Here is a 21,247-nt window from a genome sequence, read left to right on the forward strand (position 1 = left end):
TCCTGAATGGGGTGAAATGCAAATTCCTGTCACGAAAAGGTGTGATATTAGATTATGAATTTCGTAAGCCAACGCAGAAAATGCTTGCGAAATAGTGGGAAAGATAAACAGTGTATACTTATTACATAATCCAAGAAAATCGTTTTTAATGTTTTAGGTCCAGCAAACATTCTTTTGTTCATCGTTTTCGTACATGTCACTTCGTTCAAGAGGCACCGATGCCGTCTACTCTTCTGTTTCAAGATGGCGGAAATCGTTACCGGGTTCCTCTGGTAGCTCAGTTGGTAGAGCGGTGGACTGTAGAGGTTCTATAAGCAGAAATCCATAGGTCGCTGGTTCGAATCCGGCCCGGAGGAAATATTTTTATAGCCATAGGTCGGAAGGACTATTGACGCGCAGTGTATAATTCAATGCAACTCAGTCACAAATCGATTCCTGATTCAAATTATTGCTATTAACAAGCACTTCTCATGTTTAGTGTCTTATTCATGAGTTATTAATTCGGCAAATTGTATATAGAACTCCATTTTCTTCCTTAGTATGTCCTTAGTAGTTTCCCATAAATATTATACTAAAATTCAGTAGCCCTAAGAGTAACTGAAAACAGATGTCACAGGTGATTTATAGTGCTAGTCTGACTTTCCTATTGTAGAAGCAAGTAGAAATATCGTTAAGTAGTACAGCGGGGTACTTGGCTTTGAGCAGTGTCAGGCTAGTCGCAATAAATTCGCATAGACACGTTTTTTTGGTGGGGGGCGGCGGCGGCGAAGGAATCGTAAGACTTTCTCATTTGAATACCTATCTTCTCAGTCATCGAGCTCAGCGAAATTACCTACACTTAACACTTGTGCAATTTTCGCGTTATCATCATGTCACCCTGTAAAGCAGTTTCTGTTTGAAGGGATCGGTAATGTGATTTCTTTTAGTATCAGGAAGAAATAAGGATAAAATCTCACATCACGCAAAAAAGCGCTGCAAAAGAATGAAATACAAAAAATTTTTGTTAATATGTACACAAAATATTAGTTTTAGTTGTGTAAAAATAAACGACCCTGCCAGGATTCGAACCTGGAATCTTCTGATCCGTAGTCAGACGCGTTATCCATTGCGCCACAGGGCCAGTTGCGTATGTTGGGAATCATGACAGCTATTATATCAATTGTAGTTTTCTTAATTTTACAAGTTCATAGTTATTTATCATGAAAGTCTCAACCATTAGTATTCCTGTGTGGTTCTGCAGACTAAGACTAGGATTCTAAATAAGTCACTGAACGCATACCAGAAGACATTGTTATCTCATGATAACGTTACAACTACTTCTTGATTTATTTTTGGAGAGTGTCCGTCTTGAACAAAACACAATTTTTCTTCTGATTTCTGCGACATGTTTTGCTGAAGTTTCTGCATCATCTGTTGATTTTTTTACTATCTTTCTATGAAACAAGGAAAATGCTCTTTACTGGTTGTACATATACAGATTTAAGTTTTTGAGACAGTATTTACATATTTGAAAAACAGATAATTTTGTATATATACATTGTTACCAAATGCTGTGGATTTCCTGAATTTTTATGTTGTTCAATGGAGTTGTTTTGTTTCACAGTTTGTCATTTGCTGTCATATGGAACTTAATGTAGAAAAACCATTTACTTCGAAATTTTACGTCTGGGCATGTTATAGTTGAGTCTACCATTAACTAATAGTATGTCTATGTGTAATAGTGCATGTGTGTGTGTGTGTGTGTGTGTGTGTGTGTGTGTGTTTGTGTGTGTTAATAAAAAAAACCACTGATGATGCTGAAACTTCAGCGAAAATTGTCTGGGAAATAAAAAGGAAAATTGTGTTTTGCTCAAGGTGGACCCTCTCCAGAGACAAATCTTTTTTGGAAGCAAACACGGACAAAAGAGCTTCAAACTCAAGATGAGTGTTTCATTCTTCGTGTTTGTGCTAGTTGCGTAAGTTCTTTTTTTTCTACTTACTGTACGTTTAAATCGAACGCTTTCAAGAGAAAATTAATTTTGTTATGAGGATGTTTCGTGTTACCCGATAACAAATTTCTGTGTTCAACACTATAATACCGGTATTCGTTTGCAAACAAAACACCTTTTTCTTGCTATAATAGGGTACAACATTTCCAAACACAAACAAAACAACGGAAAATATTCCTCTGTAAACAAAACCCATTCTTTTTGCAGCAGATAGAAAGCGATTTATTTGAAAAGGTATTTTTAATAATTGTTAAGAATTAATTTTTATGTGGCAGCGTATGACTGCACCCTGTTACGTTATTACCGTTGACTAATGTCAGTTTTGAGCATATTATCTGTCTTGTGCTACCCAATAGCGAAAAGCTTTCGGAACGAACAGAAAAACTCTATTTACCATAGGCTGAATACAGAGACAGCTGCGAGCGATCAAGTAGTGCGGAATGTGTTTATATCCGGCACACTGCATCTGCTCATGGAGTGAGTTATAGGGTTCCTTATTCATTATAGACTTAGTTTTGAAACATTAGGACTACTAAACTATTCAGTAATGTTCTTGGTTAGGCTGAGCAGATTTCAGAGAGAAAAAACTGGGACACTTGTGCTAATACTTAATACTTAACTGAATTAGGCCTACTATAGTTACACTTACCTTTCTTGTCAGTAACTGTGATATTTTTGAAATTGATCATAGGCTTATGATGATGAGGTAACACCTGAGAATCCCATAGCAAGAATGTGTTTGCATTTTGTTAATTGGAATAGGTTTAAGTGCAGTACACACAAATGAAATTCTTTTCTTTGAAAATAAAAAAGTGATACATACTTTTTATTATAATAACCGGCATACATTTTCTGCAGCATTCAGTCAGTTACTAATTTAAATAGGTAAAATTTGTTTATCATAAAAGCTATGCAATGTTACTACTCAGCAATCAGATACAGATTATAAATTTAATCCTAAACTTTATCTTTGCTATATTTATCAGAAGAATGAATTGATTCTAGCTGTTCCCTGTTAGAAGTAAGATAATTATAGTTCTGTGCAAGATTTGAATTGAGTTTTCACAATTATAGCTGTCATTGCATCAAAACTAAGATTACATTTTTCATCATGCCAGTACATATCAATGAAACTGAGCACCCTTCCTACTGCAGGATATGTGCCCGGCATACACAACACAAAACTAACAATTTTCGCTACATTTTCCACTGTAACATTTACAAAATTCACATTTTTTAAATATCACAGTCCAGCTTTCGTCAAGAAGCACTTTCTTCATTACCCAGTCTTTGATATTCTGTTCATTATGTTCCAACTCCTCAAATAATGAATTCTCATTTAAAGCAGACAGAGGAATATCTCATTGAGACAAAAACCTAAGAGGAGTCCAGTGCAGTAGACTGTCGCAACGGATCCAAGATAGATCCTGAATGTCTGAATAGTGACCTGAGGTCCATTTTTTATGTAATTCACACAGTCGTCAAAAAATGTATCGAATAATTTGAAGAACTCTTTTTCTGTAATAAATCCTTCTGTACTGCTGTTTTTATAAAACTCTTAAACTTTCTAAAAATTAACTTTTGTGTAAGATTGTCAGTCAGATTAAAAGTTTCAGTGAAGGAGATATATTCACTCTCAATTTGTTTAATGGTGGCAACAAAAATTCTGATTTACTAAAAATCTTAATCAAATGGCGAAGGGCTGTTAGAGAAGAAATTAAGCTAAATTTTAGAATAATTGTTAATGAACAAAAGGTATGACACAAGCCCTTCAAAAACGTATCCAGAACCCTATTCTGCGCAGAAAGAAGAGACAGCTATGGTGTTTTGGTGTTGTTTAGCAAGGACTTGTATTCCACATCAGTAAACTCACAGAATTCTTTTAAACACGCTGTCTCTGACTGCATATGTTTCAAAATATTTGTAAATTTTGGACGAAGTCACAATATTTGTATCTGCATTGTATACAAATCACTTTGTCCATTATACCATATTCTGCCCAAATTTTCCCAATAAATTTAATTTGTGTATCACCTGTTTCGTTTGGTACATCGCTAATATCCAGTATTTTGATGTTTACGCCGAAACCAGGGATGTTATGTCGAACCATTAATGAAATCATTTCCATTGCTTTGTGATTTGATGGGCTTTTTGTAATGCATTAACTATTACTGTAAAAGCATGGGTGGCAAACACATTAACAACAACTGCTTCACTTTTAGTTCTAACACAACAGTATTTAGGCCTGTCGAAAAGCTTATGGATCAAAGTAGTACTACAGACATTTGTTCGAAAGCTGTATGTGGTTGTGACAGACGCCATGATACGCAAACATAGCTTCTTTAGCAGCCAGTTTTAAATCCGGTATTCCTGGAGTGTTTCTGGTAAAAAACGAATTCATCTTCTTGCTACTTGTAGACGCCAGTGACACTTCCTTGTGCTTCTTTTGAAGACGATCTTTATGTCGCCTCTCCCGTTGTTACCTACTGATAAAAACCGATCTGCATACCGTACACTCAGTTCTATCATTTATGTAATTTTCTTTCTTTCTTCCTATCTATCGATCTCTTGTGCCTTTATCCCGCGGTTGCGCATGGTCGACGTGGTTAGGTACGGATTTGGCAATGTTAAGGTATGGGCCGGATGGCCTTCGTGTCGCCACCCCGTACGCCCCAGGACGAAATGAGTGTACCCCAGCTGTCTGCGTCTAGTGTAATCCAGAGAATAGTGCAAACGTGTTCAGATGTCTACGAGTCGTGTAACTAAGGCGGGACGTGGGGACCAGCCCAGGATTCACCTAGGGGGATGTGGAAAACCGCCTAAAAACCACGTCCTGGCTGGCCGGCACATCGGCCCGCGTCGTTAATCCGCCGGGCGGATTCGATCCGGGGCCGGCGCGCCAATCAGAGTCCAGGAAGCAGCGCATTAGCGCTCTCGGCTAACCTGGCAGGTCATATATATCATTTCCTTTAAGAAATGGAAATTTTTTCTGTAACGTTTCATTAAGTAAACACTTCCGCCTGGACATTTTTACCAGGTACCACACCCTGTGAGTCTAACATTATTTTTATCAGATTTTTTTTTAAGTCTAATATTCACACACATGCGCTGATTAGTAGCAATAGTAGGTAGTAACTTTGCCCGCACAGTTGATCATCCGCCGACTTTCTCTACTAAGTCAGAACTGTAAGCTGTTTCAAAAACCAATAGATTTGAAACTTCGTCACAAAGTGAGTGAAATCTCTAACAAAGCGCCGCTCACTCATTTGTCAGCTGACTGTCAGAGCAAACGTGTGCATACCGCTAAACAAGATTCAATAAACACTGCTAACACACGCTGCGTCGATCACATTCTTCACAAAATGATCTTCCATATGGCTGCAGTCCCATTAGGAGAATTGGTTTAAGTGATGCTCCTTTATATCTCATTTGGATTTTGTTTTATTTATCTCAGGGTCCAAGTGGAATCTCGGCAAGCTAGAGGCAGAGGATGGTGCCTGGATTTCCTTTCAGCATAATGTATCTTATTCTTTCTTTAGGTATAAGACGAGTTAAACCAAATGCGATATATATTGTTGTGAAAACATATTTCTATAACGTCTTACTTCTAGGAAATATGTTTTTCACAAATAATTGTATGAGAACTATTATTGCAAGCATTTGGTTTCTCGATTGGGACTCATGCGTGCGGCCAAATTGATTGTCAAAACCGATCGACCTCCTTTAATATGAAAGTGTAATATTGACGACGACGGCAGACAGTCTTTGAGCTTGTATTTTTAGAACAGGGTACAAAGAGTTTTAACCGCGAATGGGTTATTACGCTACATATCTATTCGGCAATGCCACGCAAAGTGTAGTAATTAAACACTGACCAGCACTGTTGTTTCAGAGAACTCCTTGCACACTTTCGCAGCGTTTATTCACAGTGTAATGTGTGTCAAACCACGTTTCATGTGAATTAACCACCATCCACTTTGAATCTGATGCCAAATTTTTACGTAAAAAATTAACATAGTATGCCTCTTTTGAAACTGAACCGTCTCGTTTACACAAATAACTCGTTTGTTCTGGCATCGAATCCCAAAGACAAAATAATTTTTCTCAGCGTTTCCTTACAAGTCCAGTTTAATGCAATAGAAACTGTTAAGTTTCCGCAAAGCTTTTATTTATTTGCATGTTCCGCACCATTTGCGTCAGCACTGTCATTACTTTCTCTTCACCGTCGCCAATAAATTTATTGACGTTAACAGCAGGTAACCACAAAAGGATTTTCCCCCACCACATTCCATACTTGCACTGCTATGTAACAAAGCGCGCCGCTTTGAACTGGAACGCGCAACTCCACCTAGACACGTGACCGATTTTTTTTTATTGGCTTTGGGACGTGCCCATACATCCATCTCATGTGGAGAATGTCAATTATGACGACACGAACGGAAGGACAACACAACATTCAATCCCCGAGCGAAGAAAATCTCTGACCTGGCCGGGAATCGGACTGGGCACCTTTGGTTAGCAGTCCGCCGCGCTTCAAGCACAGCTACCGAAACACGTGACCAGTTTAGCTCCCGCTATCGCAGAGTTCAGGGTTCGCTTTGTCGAGTAAAAAGTGTTTCACGTAGACAGTAGTGAGAGAACCTGTGGTAGTGCTACACTATTTGACTGATCTGACGTACGGTGCAATTTCCAGGACAAAAAATGTGTGTAACAGGGAATAATTCCCAGAATAAGAATGGAATTGTTTCCTTTCTAGGCGAGTGATTATGTCTGAACCAGTAAGGAAAATGTTTGCTTAAAGCAGTTTTGCCGTAAAATACGAATTAAAGCTTTTGTATCAAGAAAAAAATTAATTCACAATTAACGGTGATGGGTGGAGATATTCACCGTTTTAAACTGTCACCGTCGTGATGGAGCAGCAGTAGGCCAGCTGTGGAACACCGGCAGCAGGCTGCGCGGCGTTGTAACAAGTAGTTTCCCACACTCTGCCTCGCCACCTACCACCCCTATGCAGTGACTTAACGGCCTGTGTTCGTTTTTGCTAAAGGAAGTGGTGACCGGTACTGGCGTTTCCCACGGTGTGGTGTTGAATAAAGGGTGGAAGTGCTGCGCGAGAACTGCAAGTCACGAGTCTGAAGAGTCCTCCCCCCCTCTGGTGTTATTTCAAAGATGTTGGATTGAGTACGATTTAACATCGACCTTTTGCGCTTAGTTGCCGTCGTCGTCGCTACTGTTGTGACTGTGCCAAGTGCATTCATAGCTGTAACGTACGCTTAATGTTGAATTTGCTGTTAGTTAACCAAGGGCCAGTCAAAATATCCAAACCTTTCATGAGTCATATAATAATATCTCTGTATACTTCTTAAAATTCCTCTCTTGTGCAGATACAAATACGTGATGGAAATGTACTTCATAAAAGAAATACATTGTGCAACAGCGAATTGAAATGTTGCTTATAACATACAAATATTTCTGTCACTATTCGTAAGTATTTCAGTTTCTTTGTGTGAGACTTCAAAATTTGTTCCCTACTGGTCCCTCAGTAACAACCTTGGATTCTTTGTTATTGTCACTACACGCTAACTGACGACTAGTGTTTGATGCAACCGAGTGCTTTACTGAAATGTACAAACCACAAGTTTTTTTTAATCTTCTATGTATTGTTCTACACTGATGATGAAATACCTCAAAGAAGGGTTGTATTTACATTTGGCATATGACAATTGTTTGCTTTTCAACTTTTAGTTGTAGAGGACACAGAAGCCAGGCTGAAAACTCTAGTCATAAACTAAACGAGATCGGGAACGTACTATAGTCCACTTAAATTTTTAAAAAAACCTAGTTACCTCATTAATAGGAAAATACCGACATGGATTAAAAATATGTATTTTTAATGAACTTGTCTAACAATTTTTTCAATGTAACTATTTAGTCTGCTGTATTAGTTAGAATTCTAAATGTTTCCAAGCTTCGTGTCGATCATTTAAACACAATCTGAAAGGGAAAAAGAACTACAGAAACTCCACTAAAAGAGACAAAGTGACAGCTATACCAGTACTTCTTTATAGATACGAAACAAGGGTAGTGACGAAAAAGGTTGGAAGCCATATAGAGGCGGCAGAGTTTAATTTACGATCAAAAGATATACTGTTACAAGATAGGTGAACAAGTAAGAGAAGAGTTCAGAATTTTTGACATCGTAGTTGACGCCATTTCCCGGTAAACAGTACTTTCGTTTTCATAATAATGGAGAACACCACCTGGATCGCCCCATGTGATGGCACCCGATCCTCCCATTGGCGGGGTTGTGGCAGAAAGTTGGCGTCTCCCACCCAGCAATACTGTGGTTGCGTCCCTAGCTCAGCATAATAACGTGGGAGCTGACTACACATACTACAGAGTAGTTTACATAACTGCTCGTGCCACTGCCTGAGGCTAAGTTAAAATGATGGAAGCAGAACACAATAAACAAATTTTACCCCTACCATGTACAGCATAAATGAAGAAGGAAAGAGATTGATGTATTTCTGCAAGAGAAATAGTTAAGTGATAGATCCATCATGGTTTCAGAAGAAGAGAGACAAAGTTACATGGTCAGCAGCAATCTGGCATAAAAATCTTTGGTGGACTACATGCTGTATGATTGGGAAACGAAAAGGACTTTAACGGATATAAAATCACTACCATCTGAGACAGTGGGTAGTGATCACTGGCTGCTGGTGATGAGCACGATAATAGTGAAGGAATGGAAGACGACAGAGAACCACTAAAGGGGAATTAGAGTATGTTAGAGTGTGGAAACTGAAAGAAAAGGAAGCCAAGGAAGAACACCAGGAGATGACCTTTCTCAATATATAAAAGACATTTGATAGCGTCTGTAGATCAAGGGTCTGGGAAGCATTAGAAAAGAAGTGGAAAAAGAGACAAGAAACAGAGAAGAGGAGATGTATGGTGGAAGTCTGAGTTGTGTGAAAGTGGGAAATGAAAGGACAGTTTGGTTCCAGCCAACAAGTGATGTGAAACAGGACAGTGCATTATCACCTCTCCTCTTCATTGCAGTCTTGGGTGATATAACGACCAAGGTTGCAGAAAAAGAGGAGGAGGATATTAGCGTTCAACGTCCCTTCGACAACGAGGTCATTAGAGACTGAACACAAGCTCGTACTAGGGAAGGATAGAGAAGGAAATGGCTGTGCTCTTTTGAAGGAACCATCCTGGCATTTGCCTTAAGCGATTTAGGGAAATCACAGGAACTAAAAAATGGTGGTTGGATGCGAGTTTGAACCATCGTCCTCCCAAATGCGAATCCAATGAGCTAACCGCTATGCTACACCCCCCCCCCCCCCCCCCCTCGGTATGAATTGATGAGCTGGGAAAATAGGGAGGAGGAGATTCAAGAACAGCTGAATGCTTGGGAAGAAATTAAGAGACGGTATGGAATGAAATTTAATGTAAACAAATGTCAGATCATGGTTATAATTAGAAAGTGGGAAAAGTATTGGAGATGAACAACTAAAGGAGGTGGAAAGTGTCAAAGTACTTGGGGAAAATTGAAGAAATGAGGAAGAGATCAGTGAGCTTGGGAGACCAGCAGAATCATCCCTGCGAAGTGTTAGGGGCCTGTTTTGGACCGAAGACGTCCCACAGAAAAGCAAAGAAGTTATATATGGAAGTTACAACATCCCTGTTACCGACCTGTGCATCTGAAGCATGGATAATAAAGACATGTGAAATGAATTTCTTCAGAGGTAGGATAGGAGTAACAAGGAGAGATAGTATGAGGAATGAAAGGGTAAGGGAAATAGTAAAAGAGTTACCCTTGCAGAACTGGATAGAAACATAAAGGATAACATGGTGTGGGCACTTACAAAAAGTCGAAAATAAGAGGATTCCCAAGAACGTAACATGAAATGGAGAAGCGAGGGAAACGACCATGAGGAAAACAAAGGGCTAGATGACTGTTGAAAAATGTGGCGAGGACTGGACCGATATGCCTGTTGCTGGAAACTCATGACGACGACGGCCGCTGTCGATCTGGGTAGCAGACCACCATCAGATCTGCCGCTGCTAGTGGTAAACTAATGCAGCACTGTATCAGAAGACGATCAGGTAGTCAGAGTGAAACAGGTCATCATTAATTTTAAAAAAAAGGAATCCAGGCAGTATTTTTCATTCAGTTTTCACATCAGTATCAAAATAAAAGATGGTTAAAGGAAGTGGAAGAAACATGGAAATGTGGGAACTAGCAGAATAATTAAATTAGTTCACAAGCCTGTGGGTCCAAGGAATACTGGAAGACCTAGAGAAATCTGGGACTGGTGTGAACCAGAATGCGTCATACCCCTAAATTTCTTTAAATAGAACAGGAAGAATGAGACTCACGGATTTCTTCTAGCCAAATAAACAAAAATGATGTTACAGCCAACTTTTTGGCGTTTAATTTCGTCTTCGTCTCAACAGCAGGTAACGAAATTTTGCATCAAACAGACCATATGATCCGGTGTCAAGGATGCATATAACTAGGTTGGCAGGTGCTGCGGAAGAATCAGTCGAGATGTAGATGATTTCTGGATAGCTGATATGTTGCACGCTGTGTGCTTAACTGCATAGTCATCAAAACTCATAAATAGTCTAGGGGCAGTATGTGCCGTTTTAAACTCGAACTTAGTAAAATACGCCATATATGTTGTGAAGACAAGTCAGAGAGCAAAGACAAGAATTTTGTGTAAAAAGTTCGTCAAAGAAATGTGACTGGTTCACCCAACTTGAAATCTCCCGCTCCTTCTTCTTCTTCTCTAAATTTTAAAATTTAGACTTTATCTCCTCACCTCTTAAGTTTAAAAATACAGCATGCAAAGAAAACGAAAATAAGGTCATAAAACAATATGCAAACATTCGATCTCGTATGCTGATGATATGCAGTTGTCTTCAATAACTTCAATACCAAATATAATCGCCCGACCTGTCCCGAAATCTCAATAAATTTTGATAAGATATTAAGGCATGCATAGGCACAGAAATTAGCGCCCAGACACAAGTTGATCTGCACTGTTAGTTACATATTATAGGGAAACCATAATACAAACTTGTTTTTGTACGGCTTTCTTTTCCAGAGTTCATTTGAAGCGGCCCTCTGGGTTAGAGGAGCTTGTAGAAATCAGATATTTGGTGGTAAAGTACATTTCATTGAAATTTTGTATGAGACAGTAGATATTTCAGACCATTAACGCCACGAAATTCGAAATCCTTCGCTTACCTAATTTGTGTGCGTGAGGAAAACTATAGTAATAGGAATCCTGGACGTGTTGTTATGTCACGCACATCATCTTCTGCTTCTGCGGCCAGCTTCACATATCGCCAGTCACGTGTTGGGTTGCAGTTCGATTAATCAGCACTTTGTAGTCGAGTAGGTATGATGCAGCATAGGTATTTCATGATCTCATGAGGAAGGGTGACTTTTTGAATTTCTAGTACATACATTCAGCGTCTTGGGAGTACATTATATGTATAAAATGCTCACTACCAATTTTTGGATTTAACGGTCTGCTGGAGCGCTCAGTATCATCGGTACATCTCTAAAGAAAGAAGCAGTTGACTACTTGATTAAGCTTATATGCACGTATGGGAAGGAGGATTTCAAATCTCCCGATAGAGAATACTAGCAGAAATCGATCTACTTTCTGAGCAATTCTGTGACTGGTATTTAACTGTAAAATACCTCGCTGGACGTTCGGAACACAAGTAATTTCCTTTATTGTCGACCATTTTAAATAGCTGTGCTGGACACACAGCTTAGCCTTTGATCGCTAGCAGTGATGTATTCAATCCATCAAGTAACATGATATTGAATATTTTGCGACAGTTGGAGGAGACAAATAACCAAAGCGAAATAGAGGGGAAAAAAATGAAGGGCTCGTCCGGGATTTGAACCCGGGACCTCTCGCACCCTAAGCGAGAATCATACCCCTAGACCAACGAGCCAGTTGGTATACCTTATTTTGTATAGGTAGAAGAGTACGTGTCAGGCATAAAATTAATGAATGCCTCAAATTGTAATATTAATATGTGACTTTGTGCTGTTAATGGGTTACTAATTCTACTGAACGATAGTGTTCACTGTGAATACGTTTTTTCCAGTGTCCATCGACGAGGCTTTATCGAATTGCAGATATTGTACATCCATCGGAAAGGTCTGTTAATCTTACAATCTTCTTTTGAGCGTTGCTTAAATTGCGAAAACTGAGCCTTTGTTTAAAACGTATAGCACTGGCGCGACATAGCACGCCCGTAATATGGCCTGCTGTTACGTGTTATTTGTTTCTGCTATCGCAGAATACACGTCCCCGGCAGAAAACGCAGGAAATGATGTTCACACTGTTCTCTTCTTTGAAAGTCTGATGTTCTTCACGTAATACTTGTCTGTGTAGGTAAAGTATGTGTCAGTCGGACTACAACCAACGAATTACCACTCGTGGCGAAAAATACGGAAAAAACATTTACTGTACGATATAATTTATTACGCGTAGTTTTTTTCTCCCATCTCTCATCAGACGACTTACAGCAGCAAGTTCTTGCTGAAAGAAAGCTGGAATACGTACTCATTGAATTTCAGCTAATGAGTCTACCATCATCGCAGAAAATTCACTTTATAAGCACTGTTTATGTTTGTGAAACGGGTATTCTAAGCAATTGTTGGTTATAAAAATCGCCGCTTCTTTTTGTTGTTGCAGTTCTTGCTTAGGTTAGTAAAATAGAATGATTATGTTTAAGTAAATGTTAAAATATTTTTACACTTTTGTGGTTACCGTAATCTGTACAATCAGCCAGTTGCAGTGTGTACCAGAACGACCTGTAATTTATGAGCCTGATTTTACGGTAGTGTTACAGACGCACGTCCTTTTTAGAACAACTGATTCTTATTTCTGTTACCCAATGTGTAAATGTAATTTATTAAAAACATGTGCCCGTCGGTAGATGTTTCATAATAGTATGTTCTGTCGTAGTTGAGCTCTAAATGTCACGTTCGCTTCAACTAGAACATTGCAAGTTATCATCGTCATATAAACTGCAGCTAAAATTTAACTATTCATTTTAGTCTTCACTGAAAGATTTTAGTGTTAGTAGAGCAGGTATACGGTCACATATGTAATACAGGGGGCCGTGGCAGGTGTTTTAAGTTGCAGAGAAATATTTTTCCGCTGCATTGCGTGTACCTCCCACAACCTGCTGTGCAAAGTAAGCAGTGACGCAGAAGTATTTTTTTCGTATTGCACTGAGTAGAGAGTGATCAGACCACAAGATATATTGCTGACACACCTGCACATCATGACGTCACCACTCGTTACTCCCAGATGTTCAGGTAAGAGGAACTACAGTGATTCACTTCGTTGCATTCATTTAAAACATTCATTGAAGGAAGACTGCCTTTGAATATCGTGTCATTTAATTTATTTCTAATTTAATCTGTCTCTCTTCCATTGACGACGCCTTGACAAAGTGTACTAACGAGTTTCTTATACAGTGTTACCGACAAACAAAACAATTTTATTATATAGTCGTTTCTTTGATTCCATCGCTCAGTATCACTTTTGTGAAAAGCAAACTTGTATACTGTAAGCGTAAGCCTTCGATGAATGCGTCTCAATTTTTTTTCGTTGGTACCTCCTTGAAACATACATAAGTCATTGAAGAATGAAAGAAGTTTTGTAATATTGAAAAAAGCTCGTATCATGCATGTTTGATGCTTATATTTATAAAAGTAAAGTAATGTAACACTGTCAGTTGTAACCTAAATATTAGTTTCATTTACACCATTTCTTTCCTCCGAAGACTATACTACCCATTCCTTTTATGCAGATGCTCTGGCTATTACTGCACAAGGAAAGTGTTTTGAGTGGAAGGGAAACTGGAAAACAATGTATATTAACCAATAGAATTCCCTGAAACCAAACCTCTTGACAACACGTTAGATCTGAAACCTTCGCGCAAATCAGGCGAACAGGGAACTGAACTTCACATGATACGGGACCAATATGGAACACACAGACAAACGAACATATCTGGGTATTCTGCTGGACAGATCACTGACATACAAATGTCACTGGGAGAAAACATGCTAAAAAGCTGCCGCTGTGAACATCATCTTGAGGAAACTAGCGAATATTAGTGGGGAACCAGACCACTTGTACAGGGTGAGTCAAAAAGGCCATTATAGCTTTGAAATGATATAGAAATTTATTAAGGTAACTTACAGAATCGGTAGACGTGCCATTTTGTAGCAACCAACCTTAAGTTTCATTCAAATAATGCATCAGTACCCCATTTCGCCACCAGAATCGCCAGTGTAGCACACATTTAAAATGGCTACTTTCACTAATAACTGGCGCTGAGTGGGCTCGCTGTGTGTTTCATGAAACGAACTCTCCAACAACTGCTGGCGTAAATTTCGCACTGAATACTCTTAAGAACCTTCAAGTAGGCCTGCAATTTATTCTTGGCACAAGGACTTTGTTGTGACGATATCTGTTGGTCCATTATGGCCAAGGGGACTTGGTCCATCATGGCCAGGGGACAAGGGTTGGTTAAGTAATTGTCAGTATCAATAAAATTCACTAACAACCGTGTACTTTTTAAGATCACAAGAATACAATTACAATTGCTGTCACGATTTCGAATGAAGCAATTGTATAACGAGTGAATTCACGATATCCAATGATTTATGGCGCTATACAAGTTCGTTTATTTGTGTAGAAGCGTATGGTGCCTGAAGATATTATAAGAAATGTCGAAACCGGTAGCCTTGGGAATAAAATATCTTAAAGTACATGGCTGTTGGTGAATTTTTTTGACATTGGTAATTTGTTGAGATGGGTTGTCCACTGCGATATATCACCTATTCTTCTTCATGGAGAAAACTGTCACTGGTATTATGTGTCTGGATATGCTTGCAAATTTTTTAATTCCACAGATCGCTGGAGATAATTGAGATGGGATGGTTTACTGCCAGCAAGACGGTACACCACCTCATATCCTCAGAGAAGCTCGAGGTTTCGTCGATAATTGCTTCCCAGATCGGTAGATTGCCCCCGAAGGGCCAATTGTGTGGCCACCTCGCTTCCCAGAATTGAAACCACTAGACTAATTTCTCCAGGATTTCGTTAAGGGTCGTGTGTATGTTCCTACCCTACCAAACAGCTAAGCCGACGTGCAAAATGGAATCTACGCTGCCACTGCACAAGTTACATCCGATTGTTGCAATGTGTGTGGAGAGAAACTGGTTACGAGTGGGACGATTAGTGCATCACAAATTATGATAGACACATCAAACCAACATGACAGTTGACACTTTTACGTGAAACTTGAGGTGGTTTTTGCTACAATATGACAAATCTACTGATTCTGTAAGTTCTCAATAAATTTCTATATCATTTCAAAGTTGTGAAGTTCTTTTTGACTCACCCTGTATTAAAAACAGGTGTCTAGATGCTTTTCACATCGGAATATGCATACCACATATGGTCCAGATCCGCACAACCCAAAAAAGTCAATCCTAAATGATACATGCAAGCTAACATCAGGATGCATGAAACCCAGACCACTTGGGAAGCTATATAAAGCGGCTTTCAGACCCTGAATCTCAAAGAATTGCACATGAACATGCAGAAAAATTGAAATAAGCGCCTACACGGTGTTTCATGCTGACCTGGGAGACTTCAATCCCGTAAGAGATTCCTCAGTAGCGAGCTTAATTAGCCCCCTAAGTACATCACCTCACAAGAGATGCCCAGCGTTAATACATAAAACTGGAAGCTTTGGAGAACACTAAATCGCATCAGAACAGGTGTAGCGCCAGTAAAAACAAATATAATTAAATGGGACCCTAAAGAGGAACCAGACAACAAATACGACTGTGGTGAAGTCCAGCTGGACATGTACTAATTGTCACACGAGATGTACTCTTGACGACTCACGGCTTGAGAAGAAAAAAGCAGTGGATGTCCGATATTGGGCTGAAAAACTTTAAAATTAATTTGCGGGACGCGAAAAAGTAAAGTTTCCTTCAGAAAGTGTGAGTATTGTATTAAGCGCAAATATTTTCGGATAGATGGCCACTGGGAAGTAAAGATGTAAGGGTTGTTCGCTTTGTTGATGAGACTGTGAGAAAAAGTTAGAGGACGCACTTAATACTGCGTAGGAACTTACGGAATAACAGGTCAGGACAGTACAGTGACTTCCTGAAGCCAGTAGCGGCGACTGTGCTGACATACACTGTAAGAAACTGTCTTCCATTCTCCAAACGTGTAATTTATCCTCTGGGTGTATCAGCCGACAGAGGAGTCCCCAAACGACCGCCGTCAAGAGGCACGACTCGTGCGATCATAATGAATCCCACTCAGCTGACGACGCACTGAGATACGACTGAATAGGCCCCGTATGTCCCAGCGCTCTGCCGTCAGGACCAGACACACAAGAGAATATGCGGTGGGTCTCGGGAGAATGGCGTAATATCCTGCTTACTGAGGAGTGCAGGGCTAATCTGGCGCCTGACAGTCGTCGCAGGCGGCTTGTTACCAGTGCACGACTCAGGGGCCGCCATCCATCAGAACAAAGAGGCAGGTGAATTCGATATGGTTGAAAGCATGTCAGACGCCTATAATAGCAGTATATGAACCTTCAGTCGGTTATTTAGTAGTTTTTCTCGACTGTTAGGCGAAAGGTTGATCATTAGATGTGTGAAATAGAGCATGCACTGCACTTAGCTAGTGATCGTCGTCGTACATAGCTGTCATCAAACTTTTATGCTTAAGATCCAATATTGACATTGTAGGACGACACGTTGGGCCTCATCGGAAGGTGTGGGGGAGAGGAGGGGATGTAGTGACCACTCAAAGAGAAATTCAGGTTTCACCAAATCAATGTTATTGATAGAGTTTACCACCAAAACATTGTGAATCTACATGTTAGAATGTATCGTACCAAATATTTTAAGTGAAAAAGAATAGCAGCGGGTGCTGTTGACAGTACCGTTGCAACAGGGTACCCTATCTGTTATTCTCATTTCCGGGCAAACATTCTAGCCATTTTCACGCCCTTCTATCTGAAAGAATACCAAGCGGCTGCAGCATGCCGTTGTGCATCGGGGTGTTGTATTAGTCCAAACAACAGAACAATGACGGTTTTTCATAACATAACTTTATTAAATGATAATTGAGACCCTCAGCTGCCGACAGGTGTTGCTGGCATACCTCGATGGGGACAGCTAAAAATGTGTGCCCCGACCGGGACTCGAACCTGGGATCTCCTGCTTACACGGCAGACGCTCTAGCCATTCGAGCCACCGAGGACACAGATGAATAGCGCGACTGCAGGGACTTATCCAAAGGGATGTAAAAGTCACTCTGATCTGTAATATTTTGTGTGTTTTATGGAGCTGACTAACTCCTACTGGGATTAACACCTTTGCCACTTTTCCAATTAATAGTGTGGCCACTTTTCCAGATCGGACGCCATATCGGCAAAAGTGATGCACAGAAGAAACTGAAATAAATGACAATGACTTGCATATGTAGGCCAAAAGACGTTGTTTAAACTTTAATATTGTACATATTATTGCTCTTCATACAAGAGAGGCAACGAAAATAATATAAATGACTTCTCTTACGTCAGACGTCTCAAAACAAATAATTAATATTTAACAGTGAAATTCCCCAAACAGCCGTGCAGTTGAGATGTTATTTTATTTTCGCTACTAGTATCGGCAATTCATTATGCCATCTTCAGGCCCCACATGCACCTCTCAAAAATAATCGATGTTGGCATACTGGGCCATATGTTTCTGGATGTTGTGAACTCGTAGCTAAATTGCTTCCTTCGAAGATGGTTGGGTTGGGTTGTTTGGGGGAAGAGACCAAACAGCGAGGTCATCGGTCTCATCGGATTAGGGAAGGATGGGGAAGGAAGTCGGCCGTGCCCTTTCAAAGGAACCATCCCAGCATTTCCCTGGAGCGATTTAGGGAAATCACGGAAAACCTAAATCAGGATGGCCGGACGCGGGATTGAACCGTCGTCCTCACGAATGCGAGTCAACTTCCTTCGAAGACTTGACTGCGACTGCCAGTATGCCAAGATCGATTATTTTTGAGAAGTGCATATGGGGCGTGAAGATGACACAACGGATTGCCGAAACTGGTAGCGAAAATAAAATATCTCAATTGCACAGCTGTTTGAAGAATTTCATTGCTAAATATTTGACCAACCACTGTCCCATGTCCTCGATGGATCAACAGAAACAAAACAAACAACGGGACAAGCCTCCTCTGTCAGTCTCACCGGCATCAAAGGCGAAGTCTGTTGGAACTCGTCTAACCACGTATTGGCAAGCAGCAGTGTAATTCAGATCAAAATGTATCGAATAGCCACTTTTCTCGTCCTGGCCACTCTACTACGCCTTCCCCTACAATCTTACTATTAATTGGCAATATACATGAATTAGTACATTATATTAATTATCAGCAGCAGTTGCAATATGAGACACGATCACAAATTTTTACCAAATGCTTTGAATGTCATTCATCTTTTACTCACTGCATTGATTACAATAGCTTTGATTTGCTTTCACACTACTTGGTACAAACATTATTTTAAATACGACCGTCCGCATAACGCACATTCACGAGTCCATGTTATTTCCAGTTTGACATGTTTACCACAGCAGCTGATCCGTGCTATTTGCACACGCGCGTGAGTTGTCAGCATTGGAAGACAGACAACAAAATATTCCCCCTCTTACTTCTGTTAACCTTGCAGTGACCACGCAACGTACCACTCTGCCCCTGCTCGCGACAGAGTTCACCAACGTCAGCTAAAATTTAGCACATTTTAAAAAATACCGTTTCTGTAACTTTTTTTTTGCTGAGCAAGAAAAATAAAAGTTTAAAAAGAAGCTGTTAACGTTAGCTGAAGCTTTTTTTTTATTCTGCTGATAGTTGCTAGAAACATATTGTTATAAAATGCAGTTGAGAATCGTGGAGCACTCGATCATTTGATTCAGACCGCATACGGCCCGCAGGCCGCAGTTTGACGACCGCTGTTTCATAGGGATAAAATTTGCATAAGTGAATCACCTGCTCCTTACACGAACCCATCTGATCGCACTTGGAATTTTTCGGAACGTAATGCGTAGCGACGCTGAATCCAACCTTTCATTTCCACGCTACCTCACAGGAGAGCTGAGCAGTCAAGAACGAGAAAACTTTTACCAACCGTGGACAGCATCCGAAGGAAAGCTTAAACATGACGCAATGCAAGGGGTGCAATAACACCCTCTAAGTGAATGACTTTTAGAGTGATGTATTCCTGCCCAATTACTTTCAGGTATATTGGTGTTGCATTTTATCATGGAGGGTTCACTGTACAACTTCCGAGAGCGTTCATTCCATGTAGAGACTGGTAAAATATTACTTTTTCCCATGAAATGATGTGGACGAGAAATTCAGAGAAACTGGAGCTCATGTGGATACGTAGGAAGTGGAGTTAGGGAGTATAGGTCGGTCTAAAACTTATTTGTTGATATATAGTGGTACTTCGAAATTAGGGCCTGACTGGGACTCGGAGCCAGATTTCCTTCTTATCTCGGGCAGACGCTGTAAGCATCACTCTCTCTGCCGTATCCCCAGCCCTGACTCAAACTTTCATTGTCGTCGATGTCTTTCACTTGTGATTCATTCATTCATTCATTTATTTATTAACAGTCCTTTAGTGTGTTGGACTAAAATGGTCTGTTACTGTTCACATTTACATTTTTCATCTCTCTTACTCCATAACCACGACAAGTGACCAGATGCCTGTAAGACATTCTTCTACTTATACACACTCTGTAATCAACAGTACTTTCCGTGGCGGAGAGTTCTTCATACCAGTAGTAGCTAATTTCTTACTCCGCCTATTGAGCGAGAGAACAACGGCCGTATGAATGCTCTGCACGCGTTCCAATCTTCATTATCGTATTCTCCTGAACTGTGAGCGAGATACGTGATTGTGGCACAAGAAATGTCGCAGCATCTTTCTCTTAACACTGATTCCCCCAGGTAACCCAACAGTGCGATAACGACGTCGCCTTTCTTCCTGAGATACCCCTTTAACCCCCTTAGGCGTCTCTGTTACTGCTTCGGCTTAAACGATCTGTTGCGATCATAGCAGCGTATCTCTAGAGGTTTGTATGTGATTCTCTATAGATATGCGTAGTACTTCCTCAAAACCCTTAAAAACAAGTGTGTCTGACATTCGCCTTCCCTTCAACAGAGGAGTCTGTCCCATTTCATATCGCTGCTCAGCATTACAAGAAAACATTTAAACGATGTGATGTGTTCAGCACTGACAGCTATCTACTTTCTTCTTGTTATCATTGCTTTATATTTATCTATGTGTAGTGAGCAGTTGCTCATTATATCAAGTGGAAAATTTGTGCTAGTGTTTCTGTGTTACCTTTCGATCTTCAAATGATTACAACTTCCCTTCTAGTTCCCTGCCCACCATCTTGACGTGTTTCGAGTGTAGACTGAACATAGTCCTAGCTTAGTTTTCCAGAAACCGCGTGAGGTGTCAATCTCAGTCCTTCCTAATTTTATGCCGCAGGTAGTCTTATCCCGTATATTCTTGCTATATCTTCAATGAGAGATCGAGCGATGTGGTGCAGTGGTGAGACGCCGAGTCGCTGTGAGGACAACGGTTCAGATTCTCGCGTCCTCATCCACATTCAAGTTTTCATGATTTCCCCAAATCCCTTAAGCCAATACACTTCACTCAGGTCGTGTTTTTACCAGGGAAGTTGTGAGGTAGTTCTAATTTCATCCATTCTATACTTTTTCTTAAAGGGTGCCGAGTCCGAATATGAAGTTTTCTAACAAAATTTCATGACGCGACGTTTAAAAAAAAAGCTGGTAAAAAATCTCATTTTTGGTAGTTTTTTGCTCACGACTCTATAACCATCAACTTTTCTTAAATAACCTACCCATTCAAAATACATCAAATTTCCTACAAATTTTACTACTAGAGTTTTGGACTCTGGCGAACCGTTCAGGTTCAAGCGTTAGTTGAGAATGGCATATCTTGCCTGTCTGCACAAAAAAACCATTTTCCACTCCAAAACGTTGATTTATTATTATAGACTGTTAGTGAATTCCTCCCAGTTCTCCGTATTTACCTCATTTTGATATTATGTGTAAAGGTAAGGTCTTTTTTTTTTCAAAAATTACGTAATT

At 40.0% G+C, this 21,247-nt stretch overlaps 3 non-coding genes across 3 annotated transcripts; 1 reads left to right on the forward strand and 2 right to left on the reverse strand.

The window, feature by feature from the left end:
- Positions 1-266: 266 nt before the first annotated feature.
- Trnay-gua lies at positions 267-356 on the forward strand. Its single transcript is given in 2 exon segments — positions 267-303; positions 321-356. It is a non-coding gene; the product is annotated as a tRNA-Tyr (tRNA).
- Positions 357-1,047: 691 nt separating this feature from the next.
- Trnar-acg lies at positions 1,048-1,120 on the reverse strand. The gene has a single exon. It is a non-coding gene; the product is annotated as a tRNA-Arg (tRNA).
- A 10,777-nt stretch (positions 1,121-11,897) lies between these two features.
- On the reverse strand, positions 11,898-11,969 carry Trnap-agg. Its single transcript has one exon. It is a non-coding gene; the product is annotated as a tRNA-Pro (tRNA).
- Between the last annotated feature and the right edge of the window lie 9,278 nt (positions 11,970-21,247).

This window comes from Schistocerca americana, chromosome 2, assembly GCF_021461395.2.
Source record: "Schistocerca americana isolate TAMUIC-IGC-003095 chromosome 2, iqSchAmer2.1, whole genome shotgun sequence".
Classification (NCBI taxonomy): domain Eukaryota; kingdom Metazoa; phylum Arthropoda; class Insecta; order Orthoptera; family Acrididae; genus Schistocerca; species Schistocerca americana.